This window comes from Panthera tigris, chromosome X (genome assembly GCF_018350195.1).
Source record: "Panthera tigris isolate Pti1 chromosome X, P.tigris_Pti1_mat1.1, whole genome shotgun sequence".
In the NCBI taxonomy this organism is placed as follows: domain Eukaryota; kingdom Metazoa; phylum Chordata; class Mammalia; order Carnivora; family Felidae; genus Panthera; species Panthera tigris.
Genome location: NC_056677.1, coordinates 83,261,299 through 83,282,164, shown reverse-complemented (window position 1 = coordinate 83,282,164; position 20,866 = coordinate 83,261,299). Strand labels below are relative to the sequence as shown.

Genomic DNA, 20,866 nt, shown 5'->3' with positions numbered 1-20,866 from the left:
CTGAGAGTTTCAGACCAGTGGGCTCTACAAGAGGGAGAGAAGATGGAGGTTGGGAGATTGACCTCATGGGATCAACCAGCTTTCTGGATTTTCACTTAACTGGAGAAAATCTTTTGTATCCATCACTTTTCTAAGATATTAAAAAAACACATTTTCTGGGATATCTTAACCTGAGATTGGAAGTCCAGCTCCAATCTCAAATGACAGTGAAGGTATATCTATGATCACGTATTGGAGGTGGTAGAGCTGAAATGGACATAGAAACACACATGCGCACACACACACACACACACACACATTAACACAACAAACACACATACACAGAGTAATCTCAGATTTAAAAAAAAAAAGCAAATCAGGATGGTTTGATAGAGACAAGTGTCTTTTCTTTCTTGATTACAGGAATCAATAGGAAAATTAGTATCAACCCTTGGTATAAAAACAGCACCCTGCCACTTCCTTGGGACAGTTGATCCAGATGGAATTATTCCTGGTCATCCCTTAACTATGTGTCTGCCAGTAATTGCCCTCTCTTATTCATAATAACTGGGAAATTGGTCATATAATTCAACTGAGAAGCAATATACAGTACAACACAACATTTTGCCAATGGATTTGATATATTCTGAACCCCAGATCATGAACTCACATGATTTAACCTGTCTTTGATGATCCCAAAGGCACCTGAGAATCTAGCGGTGTCTCAGAGTCACTGATTATTGCTAGACAATACTAGGAAATACAGCAGGTTTGGTAAGTCTATCCTGGATCTGGGTATTCACTTTGAAAATACTTTATTTGAATAAGACTTACAACATATTTGCTCTGCATGTCATTCTGCAAACACAAAATGAACAATACAGGGAGCTGCACTTTGTTCATCCATAGTTACTACATTTTTGATAATGAAAATGCATTATTTGTATAAATGAAGTTATAAAAACTCTAACAAAAAATTAAAGGTAAAATTCAGGGTGTTTGTATCCAAAGAAAACAAGAGTTTACTGTGGTGAGAAATCAGCCAAACTGGCCATAATAGTGAGGAATAGTTAACATGTATAGCTCATGTATCCTCCTTTTTATTCTGAGAGGCTCCAGCTCACATGATAGCTACAGGGTTATGCAGTACTCCAAGTTTCTGACAAAGCTGATCCCTTTGGCCTTCAAAAATTAGAAGTCTGTAATTCCTTTCTGAATATGGCTTCAAAGTGGATGTCTTGGCCATGAGCTCCTCTTCGACATTATCTAGTGCCCACTGGTGATCCATAGATTCCCATTCCATCTTGAAAGCTTTGTTGGTGTCTGTGAACATGGCTATGGTGGCTCCACACTTCTGATCCTGCAACATTCACTAACCATTCAGTCAGTGGCATTATCCTGGCCCAGAATCAGAGTAAATACTCTGAGGCCTGAAGACATTGAGGAAGTACCAGGATGAATAACTCACCTAGGATGCATCTAATGTGAATGAATTCTTTGCTGTAGCATAGGCTTAAAGAGAGAAACAGTGGATCTTGTTTCTGATGAAGCCTGACGTGATATGTTGATCCATTTACAAATAAGAAACATACAAAGCAGATGGGGTGTGTATGTGTGTGTGTGTGTGAGTGTGTGTGTGTGTGTGTGTGTGTGTGTGTGTGTGTATAATATGGAATATTACTCAGCCATAAAAAACGAGATCTTATCATTGTGACAACATTGAGATCTTATCATTGTGACCTAGGGGGTATAATGGTAATTGAAATAGCTCAGACAGAAAGAAGAATACCAGGGGCGCCTGGTTAAGAGTCCAACTTCGGCCCAGGTCATGACCTCACGGTCCATGAGTTTGAGCCCCGCGTTGGGCTCCGTGCTGACAGCTTGGAGCCTGGAGCCTGCTTTGGGTTCTGTGTCTCCCTCTCTCTCTGCCTCTCCTGAGCTCATGCTTGCACTCTGTCTCTGTCAAAAATAAAGAAACTTAAACAAAATTAAAAAAAGAAAGATGAATACCATATGATTTCAGTCACGTTGAGAATCTTAAAAATAAACAAAACAAAGGAACAAGCAAAAATCAGACTCATTATAGAGGAGAAACGGTGATTGCCAGAGGGGAAGTGGGTGGAGTAATGGGAAAAACAGTAATTGTTTTTCACAGAGATGGAAAACACAGCATAGGGAATATTGTCAATAATATTGTAATAATGTCATATGGTGGCTACACTTACCCTGGTGAACATTGAGTAATGCATAGAATTGTCAAATCAATATGTTGCACATATGAATGTAATATAACATTGTATGATAATTATACTTCAATTTAAAAATAAATAAATAAATAAATAAATAAGAAATAAAGAATCATAGAGAGGGTATCTGTAACATTACATTTCATCATGTCTGTGAGCATTGTGGGATGAGTCAGAGAAGAAGTAAGGTACTACATTCCTTTTAGTTTTTTTTGAAAAATCAACTTCCAGTTTGTTGAAGAAATATTTTCTGACTGGTTAAGTGGGAAAACTAATCACTGTACTGTTATTTAGTTGTACTGCCAAAAGTACGTTCAAGTTTTAAACCCAGATACCTATGAATGAGGACTTGGAAAGAGGGTCTTTGAAGATGTAATCAGGTAAAGTAAAATGAGGTCATTAGTGCAGGCCCTAATCCAATACAATTTATGGCATTATAAGGAACTGGAAATGCCATTGAAGACAAGAATATGTGGGCAGAACATGTGATGACAGAAGCAAAGTCTACAGTGACATTGCTGCAAGCAAGGAACATCAGAGATTGATGGTCACCGCCAGAAGCCAGGAAGAGGCATGGATTCTCCCTAGTGTACCAATGTGCAAGGCCCTACTGGCACCTTGATTTCAAGATTTTATTATCCAGAACTGTGAGAAACTCAATTTCTGTTATGTTAAGCTACTAGCTTGTATATTTTATTGCACATGGAAACTAATAGAGAACCTTAGTTTTGTTTCTTTTTTGGATTTGTTGCTTTGCTGTGATTGACAATAAGGCTGTATCTTATGACGGGAGCAGCAGTAGCAGTAGCATTTACTGGTTACATGCACTTACTAAGAAGCTACACATCCTCAGTTCACATCTAAACCTTAAAACTTAGCAGCGCTATCAACAATAGCCAAATTATGGACAGGGCATAAATGTCCATCAGCTGATGAATGCATAAAGAAGATGTGGTTATATATACAATGGAATTCAACTTGCTAATGAGAAAGAATGAAATGATGCCATTTGCAGCAACATAGATAGAACTGGAAGGTATTATGCTTAGTGAAATAAGTCATAGAAGGACATATATTATATGTTTTCACTCATATGTGGAACTTGAGAAACTTAGCAGAAGACCATGGAGGAAGGAGGGGTAAAAATAGTTACAGATAGGGAGGGAGGCAAACCATAAGAGACTCTTAAATACAGAAAACAAACTGAGGGTTGATGAGGGGCAGGTACGGGAGAGGGGAAAATGGGTAATGGGCATTGAGGAGGGCACTTTTTGGGATGAGCACCGGGTGTTGTGTGTGAGCAATGAATCACAGTAGTCTAACCCCGAAACCAGGAGTACACTGTACACACTGTATGTTAGCCAACTTGACGATAAATTATATTATAAAAAAAATAAAGTGAAAATATAACTTGCCAGCCCTGCCTGTGCTGTACCTCAGTTCCCAGATTTTGAAAGTTGGGCAAAAAAAAAAAAATGTAGTTGTTCCTCATAAATTGTTGTGAAGCTTAATGAGTAAGTATAGCTTTAGCACTAATGCCAGTTTTGGGCAAGGAAAAAGCAACAATAAATGTAAATCATGCTATCATTAATACCACATCAGAATGGACAATTAAAGTTTTGACTGCCGTTTTTATTATTGTGTGCATTTATGTTGTATGGCATGGATTGACCTTCATAATATAACATTCATGATAAAAAAATGTTTACAAGGCTGTAGGTAAGACATATGTATATTCTTTTTCAGAACTTCTAACATGGTCACACCATTTTCTCACTTTACATGCTGTAGGAAGCACTCATATAATCAGCAGATACTATGTTCAGTCACTTTTTTATCATCTGTGTTTAGTCTTAGAGTTCCCAGGCTCCATCAACCCAAAACAGTGTTTCAGTGTTTCTTGACTATGAAACATCTTCCCTTTGGGAATAGTTTTCTGGCTTTCATTCACAGTGTTACTCATCTAGGCCTAAATATCCAGACCCTAATCTGGACCATCCTGGTAAGATAAGGCAGTGATTGTAGGAAGTGCCATTTTCTGTGTCTAGACAAACACCCAAAACCTTAGATCGGTTTAGAGATGCCTCCTAATCTGAACTTGAGCTGATTACTATTAAAAGTGCTGTGCATGTAAATATTTTCCTTTCCTTTTACTATTTTGGTTGCACAAGTAAGATACTTTAAATTAATGTTTTAATTCACCTGTGTTGGTTGCTCTGGGCCCTGGGCTAAAGAAGCCTGTGACTAAACTTCCTCCTGAATCCTGCTGTTGAAGCATCCCTCATCTAAAAGCTGTGGACTGAGTCCTGGGCCATCTCAGGCACTTGCCTCCCATTCCCTCCTTTGTGGGTTCCCTGCTTGACTAACTGGGAGGTTAAACCCATCAACCTGCTTATTTGAAGAGAAAAGAAAGAATCATGTTGTGAAAGTACTTTCGTCTTATGACCTTCACTAAACCCTGGGGAGTGGAGACATCCTAGGACTGAGGAATGTAAGGTTTATTTGAGAGACATAATTGTTCTTCCTTAGACATCTGTAGTGTCCCTGAAGCCACTCACTGGGACTGTTATGTCATAGATTCATAACTTAATGCTGTGGCTACTGTATTACCTAATTCCTTGCGTTAGGAATATTCTATATCTGACCACATTCTTATTGGCATGGATGGGAATATTGATTTTTTTCTTGTTATTTTTTGCTTCTAAACCCAAGTGTTTTTATTACAAATAAAAATGGAAAAGATAGGGGAGGAAAAATCATTAGAACCCTTAATGTCTATTACTTACAGATAAACATTTTTCATTGCAAATTTTTTTAGAAATGTTACTATGTAAATGTAATTATATTTGATGACAGTAATGAGGAAATATCCTTCTGACAGTTTTGTAAACGGCTTTTTATGGTGAGGAAAGCAGGCCCCATCTTCAGATGTTTGGGACTCAGCTAAGAATGTGGGTCCCTGTGAAGGGGGCTGAACTACCCTGGGTTGTTGGGAGACTAAGGGATCCAGATTCAAGTCACCTCTTTCCTGTTGTGGGGCTCAATGACCCACCTACCTCATAAGTCAAACCATTGGCATCAGTCTGGCCACAATGAGCATGGGTCCTGCTTGAAGGGTGTCCTGGAGCTGCTTTCCTCTAAAGGCAGGGATGCAGGAGTGAAGGCAAGTAAAAACTCTTGAGTCTCAGCCTCTCCCTCTGTAAAATGGGGGTGATAATACTACACAAACAGGATCACTAAGAACAGTCAGTGATACACATGAGCAAGCCCATGGCCCTGTGGTTACTGCAGGATTGTGAATGTCTATATGAATTCAGGCCACTTCTTTTTCCTTTTCAACTTTGTTTTTAAGGTGTAGATGAGGACAGGAAGAGAAAAAGGCCCTGGTGGTCCCATGACATGTGGCCCTGGTGGTCCCAGGTCCATTATGACATGCATCTGTTATAATCACTACTTAATTGTATCAAGGTCATTGTCACTAACCTAGTGTCTGGCACATCAGGGAAATATAGTTACACCAGGAAAACATACTGATAGCTGGATTTATCGCCCCTTGTGCAGCTCTTCATGCTGATAGCCAAACTCATATCAGGTGCCTGATGGAGGCTGATTCTGAGGATCTGTGTCCTGATGGCTGCTGAAGCTTCTACTCCAGATTCAAGGGCAACAGTCCTCAGGAGAACCCAACCCTTCACATACCTGGTAGGATATGAATCCTAGCTCAAGTGAGTTCATAGATATGAATAAAAGTATGCTCTGGAACAGCTCCTTTGAGTTTCACTAACTAGCCTAAAAGTAGAGAAGCTACCTTGATCTCCTCATGGGAAAAGAGGTTTAGCGGTTGGAATATCATTCCTCAGCAGCTACATGGTTTGTAGTAGCCCTTAAGAGAAGTCTGCCATTGTCTAAAAGCAATGAATGGCTTCCCCCTGCAAGAAATATTCAACAGGACTCTGAGTGTAAAGAAAAGACCAAAAGTGATGGTATGAAAGTAGGAATCACAAAGCAGTCAAAATAAATATTTTATAAAATAATTAGTTAAGGAAGTAACAAAATAAAAGGATGCAAAATATCACACCATATACCTAAAATGTGGGGAGGAAAAGATTAAGAGTGGGGTAAAGCTAAAATGACCATCAATTTAATATATACTTTATGTAGAAGAGGTTATATACAAACCTAATAGTGACCACAAATCAAAACCACTATTATATATGCAAAGAATGAAAAGAAAAAAATCCAAATATATCACTAAAGAAAACCAGCAAACCCTGAAACAGAGAAAGAGAATAAAGGATCAGAGAAAGAGCAGAAACAACCACAACACAGGTGATCAAATGGCAATAAATATATAACTATCAATAATTACTTTGAATGTAAATGGAATAAATGCTCCAATAAAAAACATAAAGTGAAAGAATGGATTAAAAAAACAAGACTTATCTATATGCTGCCTATAGGAGACTAATTTTAGACCTAGAAACATCTAAAGATTGAAATTTATCATACAAATGGATGTCAAAAGAAATGCTGAATAGCAATACTTATATTAGACAAAAGAGATTTTAAAACAAAGACTATAACAAGAGACAAAGAAGGACATGGTATAATAAAAAAGAGGACAACCCAACAAGAGAATATAACAATTGTAAATATTTATGCATTGAACATGGAGCACCCAAATACATAAAACAGTTAATAATATACATAAAGTAACTAATCCATAGTAATATAATAATAATAGGGGACTTTAACATTCCACTTACAACAATGGACAAATCATCCAAACAGAATATCAAAAAGGAAACCATGGCTTTGAGTGACACACTGGACCAGATGGATTTATTTAGAACATTCCATCCTAAAACAGCAGAATACACATTCTTTTCAAGTGCACAAGGAACATTCTCCAGAATAGATTACATGTTAGGCCACAAAACACGTCTCAACAATTTTAAAAAGATCCAAGTTATATAGGACATGGATATTTTCTGCCACAATGCTATGAAACTAGAAATCAACCATATGAAAAAATCTGGAAAGAACACAAACACATGGAGGTTAAATAACATGCTACTAAACAATGAATGGGTCAACCAGGAAATCAAAGAAGAAATCCAAAAGTACATGGAAACAAATGAAAATACAATAGTCCAAAACATTTAGGATGCAGCAAAAGTGGTTCTAAAAAGATAGTTTATCACAATACTTTGCCCACCTCAAAAAGCAGGAAAAATCTCAAATAAACAACCTAACTTTACACCTTAAGGAGCTAGAAAGAGAACAACAAAGCCCAAAACAGCAGAAGGAAAGGAAGGAAATAATAAAGATTAGAGCATAAATAAATGATATAGAAACAAACAAACAAACCAAACAGAACAGATCAATAAAATCAGGAGTTGGTTCTTTGAAAAAATCAACAACATTAATAAACCTCTAGTCAGACTCATTAAGAAACAAAGAGAAATATCTCAAATAAATAAAATTACATGCAAAAGAGGAGAAATAACAACCTAGACCATGGAAATACACAGAATTAAACAGAATATTATAAAAACTTATATGCCAACAAACTGGACAACCTAGAGGAAATGGATAAATTCCTAGAAACATATAACCGACCAAAACTAAAGCAGGAAAAAATAGAAATTTGAATAGACAAATTACAGGCAGAGAGATTGAATCAATATTCAAAAACTTTCCAACGAACGAAAGTCCAGGACCAGAAAGCTTCAGAGGCAAATTCTAGCAGACATTCAAAGAAGAGTTAATACCTATTCTTCTCAAACTATTTCAAAAAAATAGAAAAGGAAGGAAAACTTCCATTTTCATTATATGAGGCCAGCATTACAAAACAAGATACCAAAACGAGATAAAGACACCACAAAGAAAGAGAACTACAGGCCAGTATCTTTGATGTACATAGATGCAAAAATCCTCAATGAAATACTAGCAAACCAAAGTCAACAATATATTTTAAAAAATCTTTCACCACAATCAAGTGGGATTTATTCCTGGTATGTCAGGGTGGCTCAATATTCACAAATCAATCAACGTTATACATCACATCATTAAGAAAAAGGATGAAACCCATATGATCATTTCAATAGATGCAAAGTACAACATTTGACAAAACATGTGACAAAGTACATCAACTCATTATAAAAGCCCTCAACAAAGTAGGTTTAAAGGAATGTACCTCAACATAAAAAAGGCCATATATGAAAAACCCACAGCCATCATCATACTCACTGGGGAAAAACTGAGAGCTTTCCCCATAAGGTTAGGAGCAAGACAAGAATGCCCACTCTCACCATAAGAAACAATTGTTGGAGAGGATGTGGGGAAAAGGGAACCCTCCTCCACTGTTGAGAATGCAAACTGATGCAGCTACTGTGTAAAACAGTATGGAGTTTCCTCAAATGGTTAAAAATAGGACTACTGTATGATCCAGTAATTGCATTTCTGTATATCTATCTCCAAAATACAAAACACTAATTCAAAGTGATACATGCACCCCTATGTTTATAGAGGCATTATTTACAATAGCCAAATTATTGAAGCAGTCCAAGTGTCCATTGATAGATGAATGGATAAAGAAGATGTGGTATATATACACAATGGAATATTATTCAGCCATGAAAAGAATGAAAAATGGATGGAGCTAGTGACTACAATGCTAAGTGAAATGTCAGACAGAGAAAGAAAAATACTATATGATTTCACTCATATTTGGCGTTTAAGAAACAAAACAAATGAGCAGAGAGAGAGAAACCAAGAAACTTAACTATAGACAACAAACTGATGTTTACCAGAGGGAAAGTGGGAGGGGAAATGGGTGAAATAGGTGATGGGGATTGAGGAGTACACTTGTTGTGATGAGCACTGGGTGACATATGGAATTGTTGAATTATGATACACCTGAAACTAATATAACACTGTATGTTAATTAAATAAATTAAATAAAATTAAACTTTTAAAACAGGAATGACGTACTGATTATGTTTGAACCTTGAAAATGTTAAGCCAAGAGAAAGAAGCTGAATGTTGAAAAGATGGCATATTGTATGATTCCATTTATATGAAATGCCTAGAGAATTCCATCAATATGCCCAATATACCCAAGGAATTCCACCCTTTCCATCCAGACTTCTAGAAAGCTCAGTCTAATGTGTTTAGGTCACAGCCCCTCCTTCCCACTTTCCTTCCTTGAGATGTTCAAGCTGCAGTTCAGATTTTTATCACAAGGTGGCACCAAAGCACCATTATCATCAAATATTTCCTTGGTGTCTGCAAGTAGTAATACTAAACACAATAATCTCCACAAACTCCAGGCTTTGAACGTACACAATATGATTCTAACTTCTGTCTGAAATAAACTGGTAGGTGTAAGATAAAATTCTGAAAGCATATATTTCAGGGCCTGGCTACGTTGAAAAGCTTGATGGCAGTGATGTGATTTGCCCCACTGTGGCAGGTATTCCAGTGGTGGTGCAGTAAGAAGAAGGGGTAGGTGATGAAAGAGAATGGGGCATAAGATTGGGGTCTGGGCAGCCGTCTCTTGTGTCATGGACAGAGGATGAAAGACAGAGAGCGGGAAGAAGGTATTGCAGCCTATACAAGGGTGGGGTAATAGAGGGTGAACATGCCATTCTCTGGTAAGGACCCTCTGTACAGTCCACACTGTACCTCAGCAGAAAGTGATGAAGAAAGAAGGAAATCAATGAACACCATGTAGTCTGGGGTCAACAGCAAATGGATCTGCTAATATATTTATGAATTTTCCTTGTAAAATTGGTATCACAGTATATAAACTCTTTCATATTTTTATAGTCTTTGCAAAATGTACTCTTCACTAAAAGAGAGGTACAGAAATGGAAATAAGTGTGATGTTACTTAGTGTTGAGATCCAGGATGGCAACTCTGAGAGTCTCAGCAAAGGAGACTCTGCAAGGGGAGGGAGGATGGAGGTTGGGAGCTTAACTTCATGGAATCAGAGCTCTTTGGAATTTCACTCAACTCAAACAATCCTTCTGTATCCATCACTTTTCTGATACTAAAAAAACACCCACATTTTATGGGATATCTAATCCTGATATTGGAGGTCTAGCTCTGGTCTGAACTGACAGTAAGCTATAACTGTAAGCGTGTTTTGGAGGTGGTAGAGTTGGAGGGGACAAAGAAAGACACACAGTCAATTAAAAAAATTAAAACGAACACAGTATTGTTTAATTTGTAGAGTCAACAGTTGTTTGTTCTTGATTACAGCATTCAACAGGGAAATTACATTCACCTCTTGGTACATAAATGGCATCTGCCACTCCCTTGGGACAGTTGATCCAAAAGGCATTATTCCTGGGAAAGCCTTAACTATATGTTTGCCAGTTTTCTCTCTCTCCCTTCTCACTTAGATAGAAACTCTCTTACAAGAAATAAAGTCATATATTCAACCAAGTAGATATATACAGTACAGCACCACTGACTTGTCAATGGATTTTATATATTCTGAACTCCAGATGAAGATCTCACATTATTGAATGTGTCTTTGATGATTCCCAAAGCACTTGAAATGTGGCATGTCTCAGGGTCACTGATTTTCACTGAACATTGTTAAACAATATAGCTTTACTAAGTCTGTGCTGGCTTGGGGTATTTACTCTGAAAAGAACCTATTTGAAAAAGGTTTTGACACATTTGCTTTGTATGTCATTCTGTAGGCTCAAAATGAACAACATAGGGAGCTTCAATTTGTTCATCCATAACTGCTACATTTTCAGCAATGAAATGCATCATTTGTCTAAAGAAAGAATTAAAAACACTAACAAAAAATTAAAGGTTACATGCAGTGTGTTTTGATCCCAAGGAAAGAAAAGAGTTTTTTGTGTTTAGAAGGCAGGCTGACAGTACATAATAATTAGGTATACTTGGCAAGGCTTTTTCCACCAATGGAGTTTTTGCTAAGTTTTGTATATTTTCCCCAGCTTTGGTTTTCCCTTTTCTCTTATTTTCACTACTGGACTCACCAGTCTTCATCCATGAGCTCATCTTTGATATCATTTAGTACCCACTAGTGATGTGTCAGCTCTGAAACTTCCTACTCTGTCTTGAAACCTGTGTTGGTGCGTGGGCATGGCCATGGTGGCTCCAGATATCTGTTCCTGCATCATTTGTGATTGGTCAGCAGCATTATCTTGACCCAGAATAAGAGTAAATGCTCTGAAACCCAAAGATACTGAGGAAGTAACAGGATGGAGAACTCACCCAGGGTGCCTCTAATGTAAGTGGTTGAATTCCTTCTTGTCACATAGTCTTAAAAGACAGTTTCTGGGGAAATAGTACCTTGCTTGCGACAAAGCCTGAAAATATCATATTGATCCATTTACCAATAAGATTCATAGTGAGTATATGTGGTATATACATAAAATGTAATATTACTCAGCCATAACAAAGGTGAGATCTTGCTATTTGTGAGAACACGAATGGACCTAAAGGGAGTTGTGTTAAGGGAAATAAGTCAGACAAAGATAAATACCACATGATTTCAATTATATGAATTATATGTCAAAACTAGAAGAACAAATTAACAAGCAAAGAAACAATAACAACAAAAAGTAGACTCTTAAGTACCAAGTATAAACTGGTGGTTGCCAGAGGGGGTGGGGTAGGTGAGAGGATAGGTGAAATACGTAAAAGGAATTAAGAGTTACCAACTTCCAGTTAAAAAATGAATAAGTCATGTAGAAGAAAAGAACAGCATAAAGAATATAATCAACAATGTTGTAATAATGTGGTATGGTGAGTATATTTACCAGGGTGAGCATTGTGTCATGTATAGAATTGTCTAATCAATATGTTGTAAAACTGAAACTAATATAACATTCTATGTCAAATATACTTAAATAAAACAAATAAATAAAATTAATTAATAAAAGAATCATAAGAAGGACCTTTCCTACATTGTCTTTCATCATGTCTGTGAGCATAATGGGATGAGTCAGAGGAGAATAGGTACTCTTAGTTTGTTTTTTTTTTTTAATCCCATCCTCTGGTTATTGAAATAATATTTTCTGCCTAGTTAGATGGGAAAAATCATTGTATCTGCTATATGATTGTATTTGCTCACAAAAGTTGCTGAGGTTCTAAAGCCTATGAATAAGACCCTATTTGGAAATAGTGTCCTTGCAAAATGCATCAGGTTAACGTGAGTTCATTCGGTCAGGCCCAATCCAACATGACTTATGGCATTATAAGAAGGTGAAAATGCCATTGAAGAACAAGAATGGGACACACAGGGAAAACATGCAATAACAGAGGTAGAGGTTGGAATATTATTGCCGGAAGCAATGAACATCAAGGATTAATGTTCACCACAAGAGGCCAGAAAGAGGCAAGGAGGATTGTCTCTAGTGTCTCAATGTGCAAGACCCCACTGACACTGGATTTCAGACTTTCAGCTTCCAGAACTGCAAGAAAGTCAATTTCTGTTGTTTTAAGTCACCAGTCTGTATACTTTATTACAGAAGTTCATATAAACTAATACAGTACCTTAGTTTTGTTTCTTTATTTCTGGATTTGTTGCCTTGGTGTGATTAAAATAAGGTGGTATCTTATGATATGAGCAGCAATATCATACACTGATTAGACATATTTACTCAGGAGCCACACAGTCTGTTTTTGAATTTATGTCTTGAATCTTACTAGGCCTGCTCTTACTGTGCTTCAGTTCCTTGATATTTAAAGTCAGGCAACAATAGCTCCTCCTGATAGATTGTAGTAAGAATTAATGAGTAAGTATAGGTTTAGCATTTACAGCAGTATTGGACAGGGGACAGCAACAATGAATATTAATCATATTACTAATATCATTTCAGAATGGACCATTAAAGTTTCAACTGCCATTTTTATTATGTGCATTCACATTGTATGGCATTCATTGACTTTCATAATATAATATTTATCATAAAAATCAGTTTATAAAACTGTAGGTAGAATATTATCTCATTTCTTTTCTTAAATATAGTTATATTTGCATAGTAAAATCTCTGAAAAAATATATATATGCAAATGGAAACAGTGCTTATCCCTGAGTAATAAACTTTTAAGGGTTTCCAATGATTTATTTTTCCTCATGTCCTGTATTTTACATTTTTATTTACAACAAAAGCACTTGGGTTTAGAAGCGAAAAAATAAGACAAAAATAAATATCCTCAGCCATTCCCATTAGAAAGTGAGTCTGCATCAGATGTAGAAAATCTCTAAAGCAAGTGTATAGTGTAATAAGGTGTCATAAAATTAATTTTTGAATCTACCACATGACAGTCTTAATTAGGTGGCTTCGGGGACACAACAGATGCCTAGGGGAAAGGCAAGCATGTCTTTCAAATAAACCCTTACATTTCACAGTCCTATGATGTTTCCACTTCCCAGGATTTAGTGAAGGTCATGAGAGAAAATTACTATCAAAATGCTTCTCTCTGTTGACTACAAATAAAAGTCCCTTGAACTAAAAGCAGGCTCAAAGGTTTAAACTTCCAGTTAGCCAATCAGGGAACCCCCAGGGGAGGGAAACGGGGAGGCTGCATGATGGCCCAGCTTCCAGAGGGGAGATGCTTCAACATAGAGATTCAGGGAGAAGTCTAAACAAAAGCTCCTTTAGCCCAGGGTGCAGGTAAGCAAACACACATAGATTGAAACATCTCTGAAGTACCTTCATTGTGTAACTAAAATAGTAAACATAAATTAAAATATTAATGTGCCCAGAAGTTGTAATACAAATCAGCTCAAAACCAAAATGGTATGCATCCCTAAACCAAACTAAGGATTTGGGTGTTAGTCTGGACACAGGAAAATTAACTCCCTACAATCACTGTCCAACCTCACCAGGATATTCCAGAGTAGTTACACATGTACAGTTCTAGGTAAGTAACAGTGTGAATGAAAGCCAGAAAATTAGGCCTGAACAAATGAAGATGTTTCAGGTTCAGGAAACATTGAGACACAATTTGGGGCTAGCTGGAGCTTGGGAACTCTAAGTGTGAACACAGCTGATTTAAGTGAGTGAACATAGTATGTGCTCATTCTGTAAGTGTTCCCTACAGCATGTAAAGTGAGAAAATGGGTGTGTCCATGTTAGAAGCTCTGAAAGAGAACACGTGTCAAGGAGGCAGAAATGGAGATCACTGTTTTGAGATGTGAATTTTTTCTTTTTATATTTCTTCCTTCCTCCTTTTCGATTAAATAGCCAGGCATCTATAAATAATACTTGTAATAAAACAATGCAATATTTCATTCACTGAAGGAGAAATGATAAAGATTTCAAGAGCAAAATCCCCAATTATTGGAACTGGTTACATCTGGGACATCATAGAAGAAGGCAAAGTGAGTGTCTCTTCTCTATGTAATGTTTACTTATGAATATTAAGGCAGAAAAGTCTGATATACTTTTTTTTCTATAACTATCTTAAATCTGTAATATTTCAAAACAACCATGGTTTCAATTCTTATTTTGAAAAATCATCTATAGTAATTTAGAGAAAGTGAAAACTATAGTTAATTCCAGGTAAAAATAAATAAATTGCAACCCCACCACTCATTAATTTTTTTTAAGTATCATATTTGTGCATTTCCTGCCTTTATTAGTTTGCTAGGGCTTTCATAACAAAACATAGATTACTGGCTAACTTAAACCATAGAAAGAAATGTTCTCAAAATTGTGAAAGCTAAAAGTCCAACGTCAAAGTGTCAGCAAATTTGTTTTCTTCTGAGGCTTTTCTTCTTGGCTTGTAGATGGCTGCCTACTCACTGTATCCTCACATAGCTACCACTAAATCTGTCTCTCTGTGACCTATTCTCCTTTTTATAAAGACACCATTTATATTGGTTTAGGGCCCGCCTATACAATTTCATTTTATCTTAATTTCCCTTTGAATGTCTTGTCTCCAAAAATAATCACATTTTACGGTACTGGGTGTTAGGATTTCAATGCATGAATTTTGTGTGGACACAATTCAGTCCATTACATACCCATAATATTTTCCGTGTATGCAAATGTAATGCATATACATTACATGTATGTCTCATATATCTGAAGACCCAAAATTTGCTAAAGATTATGAAACCAGTAATTAAATGTGCCCAATTTTCTCCCACTCTAACCATTGGGATATGCAGTCTTTCTCTGTAAGGCCTGAGGCCAGCACAGGAGAAGTCACTACCCACAGACCTGTAGGTAAGGACCAATCCAGTATTTGAGATTCATGTCTCCATTTTTCAGTCTGTTGTACAGCAGACCCATCTTCACACTCTGTTATTCTGTATGGTCTCCTTTCTGGCAGTCAATGGGAGACTGCTATTGCAATTTCAAAATGGAAATTAAAAAAGAAGATCAGAAATAAAATCAAATAGCTATAATATCTGATAAGAGGTTTATACCCAAAATATATATACAAATGCATGCAACTCAATAGCAAAAAGGAAAAACAAACAAACAAACAAACAATGCAATCTACAAATGGACATTAGGTCTGAATAGGCAGTATTCCAAGGAGACATAGAGATGGTCAACAATACATAAAAATATGCTCACATCACTAATCATCAGGGAAATGCAAAACAAAACCACAACGAGATTTATCTCTCCCATGTTTAGAATGGCTATCATGAAAACAAAAACAGATAACAAGTGTTGAAGAATATGAGGAAAATGGCACCCTTGTGTCCTGTTACTAGAAATGGAAACTGGTGTAGCCACTATAAAATACCATTATAGAAGTTCATAAAAAAAAAAAATAGAACTACCATATGATCCAGCAATTCTACTTTTGGGTACTTATCTGATGGAAACAAAAACACTAACTTGAAAAGATATATGCACCTTCCACGTTAATTGCAGCATTATTAACAATAGCCATGATATAGAAACAACCTAAGTGCCAATAGACGAGAATGGATTAAAAAAATGTGCTTTATATATGTGCAAAAGAGTATTATTCAGCCATAAAAAAAGAATAAAATCTTGCCATTTGTGGCAACATGGATGGACTTCCAGCCTAGTGTGTTAAATGAGGTAAGTCAGGCAACCACAAATACCATATGACCTCACTTAGGTACAGAATCTAAACAAACTAAAAACCTGAGCACATAGATATAGAGGAGACATTGCTGGTTTTCTGAAGCCATGGCTGAGTGGTGGGCAAAATGGGTGAGGTGGGTCAAAGGGTACAAACTTCTATTCATACAATAAACAACCCATGAGGACGTCATGTACAGCATGGTGATATAATTAATAATATTTGTATTGCATATTTGAAAGTTGCCAAAAGACTAGATCTAAAAAGTCCTCATCACACACACAAAAATCTATAACTATGTAAGGTGATAAATGTTAACAACACTTACTGTGATGATCATTCCATGATATAGATACAAATAAATTATTATGTTGTATACACACACACACACACACACACACACACACACACACCAGAAATGAGGGGATGATTTGCTTCCTCATTACCCTAATCAGGTAACTCATCTACAAAGAAATGGCACTAAAGGTAATCCAATGTATAAATATGTGTACATTTCCTTTTCTGCTGTGTCAAAGCCCAATGAAATCTATGAGTTGCTTATGGTTAAGTCATCTCTTTTGTTGAGGGGAGAACACAGGAGACACCATACATATGTGTGTGGAAGTTTTACAGTATTATGTTTCAAATATGTCCTATTAGTTATTCATTTCTTCTCACAACAGCTCTGTGAGGTAAGTATCGGCCTACCCATTTTACAGATGACCTACCACAGGGTCCACAAATCTACATAGACACATCATTTTCAATTTCTATAGGTTATCTATTCTAATGAAAAGACATAATTTTTAGAAATGGAAACAAAAAGTTTTCTTCAAACCAGATTATTAAACAATAACTGCTATGTGATCCCAATGTTCCTTGAAAAATTCATATGTGTATTAAAATAATGAAAGAACATATACATACTTTCAGATCCTACTTATCTATATCTTCATATCATGCTTATTAAATGTGAATTAAATGTTTACTATGTGCCAGGCAAAGTCATTCCAATTCCACATCTGCATCCACATCTTCCTTCTCTTGGCATCTAGACTGGATAACTAGAAACGTCTACAAGCAGCAAGATGGTTGTTAGTGCCCACCCCGTGGGGTGGTGGTGAGGTTTAACCTCAAAAAGCCTCCATTCCAAGCAACATTCATCCAAGCTTGACCCTGAGTCCTGGAAACATGGCATCTAAACAGGAAACAGTGTGATTGTAAGGGGAGAGGTTGTACTTGGGAAACTGAGCCAACTTGGAACCCATACCTCCATCCTCTTCAATAGCACTAAGAGGCTACAACCATCTCCTGAGGAGAACTTATTGCCATATAGAGAGTGAAGGACAAGGTAACACTTGTATGGTTTCAGTCTTTGTTCTTTCATGGGTACAAACTAGAGGTTTTACTTTAACATTAGTGCAGGGACTGATGGTGTGGTAGATTTTGGAACTGATTTTGTCCCTGTCTTATCCCCTCCTCTTCAGTTATGTGAGGGGACCTATGGCATGACATGGAGTTTCTGTTTCATTGAAGAGCTCATGTCCCACTTGTGGAAACCTGAATCCACATCCACAGGGGAAAGAGGAGAGACTGAATTTTCAAAGATAAGCAGAAAATCAAGACCCTGATCTCAACATCAAATTCTACTGACTTAGTGACATGGTTTTCACAGATTGCTCACAACATGGTCACATCCCCACTGTTCTTCTTATGCCTAACACCCCAAAATGATCCATCTCTTTCTCATCTCTCTCCTGTCCGCAGAAGTACATATAGTAAAATTCCTCTATAACTTGGTGGTATAGGAAACTTTTCCAACTATGACTAAAATTCCAGAAGCATTTAGAGAAAACAGTGATGCATTTAATTTTATTTAAAAATTGTATGGGAAAAGCAAAAAAAAAAAATAAGCACAGTAAAATGAAAAGTTACAAATTGGGGAAAATATTTACAACTTACATCACAAAGGTTGTATTCCTGATATATCAAGAATCATGAAAAAGTAAAGGGAACAACACCAGGGAAGAAAAAGGGGTGATGAATACAAACAGGTATTTTATTTAAAAAAAAGACTCTAAAACATGTAAAAATTGCTCAACCTAACTCATGATAAGACATGCCAAGAAAAAAAAAAGTACTTCTTCTTAATCAGGTATTCTGTGAAGAAATGGGCATTTCCATGCATCACTGGAGGAAATGTAAATTGGTAGAAACCCAGTGGATGGGATTTGATGGCTGTCTAGTAAAACCACATATCTGTTTCCTCTTGGAACCAGTAACCTCTCTTTTAAGAATCTATTCCAAAGAAGCAATGCAAAAAATAAAATAGCCGAAGTGTATATATATTCATTTACAGAAAAATTCATAACAGCAGAAGACTATAAAAAAGACAGCTGTCTACTAATAAGGGCCTAAATTAATAAGCCATGACACATCTATGTCCTGGTGTACCATTCAGCTAGAAAACCAATGCAGACTTCACCTCTGGACTGCTATGGAATGATATCCAGGATAATTGTTTGGGAAAAAAGCAAAGTGCAGAAAAATGTGTGGAGCTGCTGTCATCCAATAGCATACCCTCTAGTCATACAGGGCTATTTAAATTTCAGTGAAATTAAACATTAGTTCCTCAGTGGTAGTAGCCATATTTTAGAACCTTAACACCCATGGTAGCTAGTGGCTACCATATTCAGCAGCATGGACACAGAATATTTTCATTTCTGCAGAAATGTCTATTTTACAACGCTGGTGTAGAATACGCCACCTTTTACCTATGAACAGGGGATAAAACTAAAATACATATTGTATTTTATTATATTTTCTTAACTGGAGGGTTAAAACAAAAACTGAGAAAAATGATTACCTATAACATCACAGAGGAGCAGATCAGGGTTGACAAGGATGAGATGTATTGTCATAAAAATTATAATTCATATCTACAGGCTCCAATGAAAGAAACAGTGACCAAACAAATAGCAATGAGCATCTTTAGTTTCCAGATTGAATCCTCTAAAAACATTTCCCTCTAAATGGAACCAGGATTTCTTGGAGAAATGCCTGATTGCAGAGCTGGATAGGGATTGTACCAAGTGAGTCTGGACCAAACTCTCATACCATAAAGCATGTCAAAGACATAAAAGCCAACCCAAAGGAACTCCCACAGGCCAAAGACAGGAAAGTTTAAATATCAAAACTTTTAATGTCTGCAATAAGTTAATTACAATCTCAAATATATAAGCATTTAAAGCTCATTATGACACTATAAAAGAACAACAAAAAGCATAAAGCTAACTCACTGTTTACCTTTGAAGTATTCTGGAAAAACAACACATTGTTTTGAAAAGTGGAAATACTGCAAAAGAAGTAAGCGTTCATCCTTCCCTTCTATATGGACTATTCTTCAGTATAACCATGTAGTCGCTGAGGGGTAGTTTGTTTCACAGAAGAATTCTACCTAATATAAGTCCAGATGAAATTAAAAAATTAAAACATTACTCTTTGTATATGTTAATGAAATGTAGATCTAGGCAACAATCTTTAAGAAGCTACAAAAAACCTGAGTTAAAAAGTGAATGGGAAATTTCATAATGGATGAATCAGGCTGACAAAATCTGAACCCAATGATAAATCTCAACAACACAGGAGGAGAGATAACCAGACATGACAAAGCTCCTGATATAACACTACAGGAAGTACAACACCATATCTGAGGTACTCTTTCCTAAAAAACAAAATCTGAACAAGACTCTATATCTTATTACCAATTTAAAGGACCTAAGAGGGGCCAAAGGACCAGAATAAACAACACACTAGAGATACAATCATATCATTCAGAATGGAAAACCATGGGACAAAGATCCAGTTTGTGAATCTAGTCAATGGAACATGAAAACAATAGGACATTTGAATGAAAAAAAAAAAAACTTAAGAGTTCACAGAAATTAACTTAAAATCATAATGAGATACCACCACAAGCCTAGAAGAACAAAGTGAACAAAGATAAAAAATAGTAAGTTGTCTAGTATGTAGTAACTGTGAGGATTATTGCATTTTGGTTGTTATAATTATTATCTTCTCATTTTTATTAAACAATACCCTCTTTATATGGATAAATGTGTACTAAAGCATAGTTTCCACTGTAAATATCAAAAATTTGACCGAGTAAATGCATATATGTAATTGGATTTTTAAAGTAATTTATGAATCTGATAGCATCCCATCTAACAAGTAGAGAGAGGCTCCAGACAGGGCTAGAGGAAGGAAAAAGATTTTAAAGGAAGGACAAGGAAGTCTTTAACAGAAAATAGGATTATTTCAGGAGAGGTCACCTTCATTTTGGTACAAACAGGTTTAATAGGTGGATTACCTCTTCTTCCTTTGGGGGATCCAGAGGCCCATGTGATGGATTATTTTATTGGTTTAGACCAGAATCGTCCTGACTGGCGAGTCAAGATGAAATTTTGGGGGAGGTTAAAAATGTAATTAGGTTAGGTATTAAGCCCAAGTTTGGTGACTTGGCCTAGCATAAGTGACTCCATTTTGACCTGCAGTTTTCTTTTTGACACTAC

General features: G+C 36.4%; 1 pseudogene; it reads right to left on the bottom strand.

Moving 5' to 3' along the window:
• Nucleotides 1-1,163: 1,163 nt before the first annotated feature.
• LOC122235282 lies at nucleotides 1,164-15,520 on the bottom strand (annotated as a pseudogene).
• Nucleotides 15,521-20,866: the final 5,346 nt, after the last annotated feature.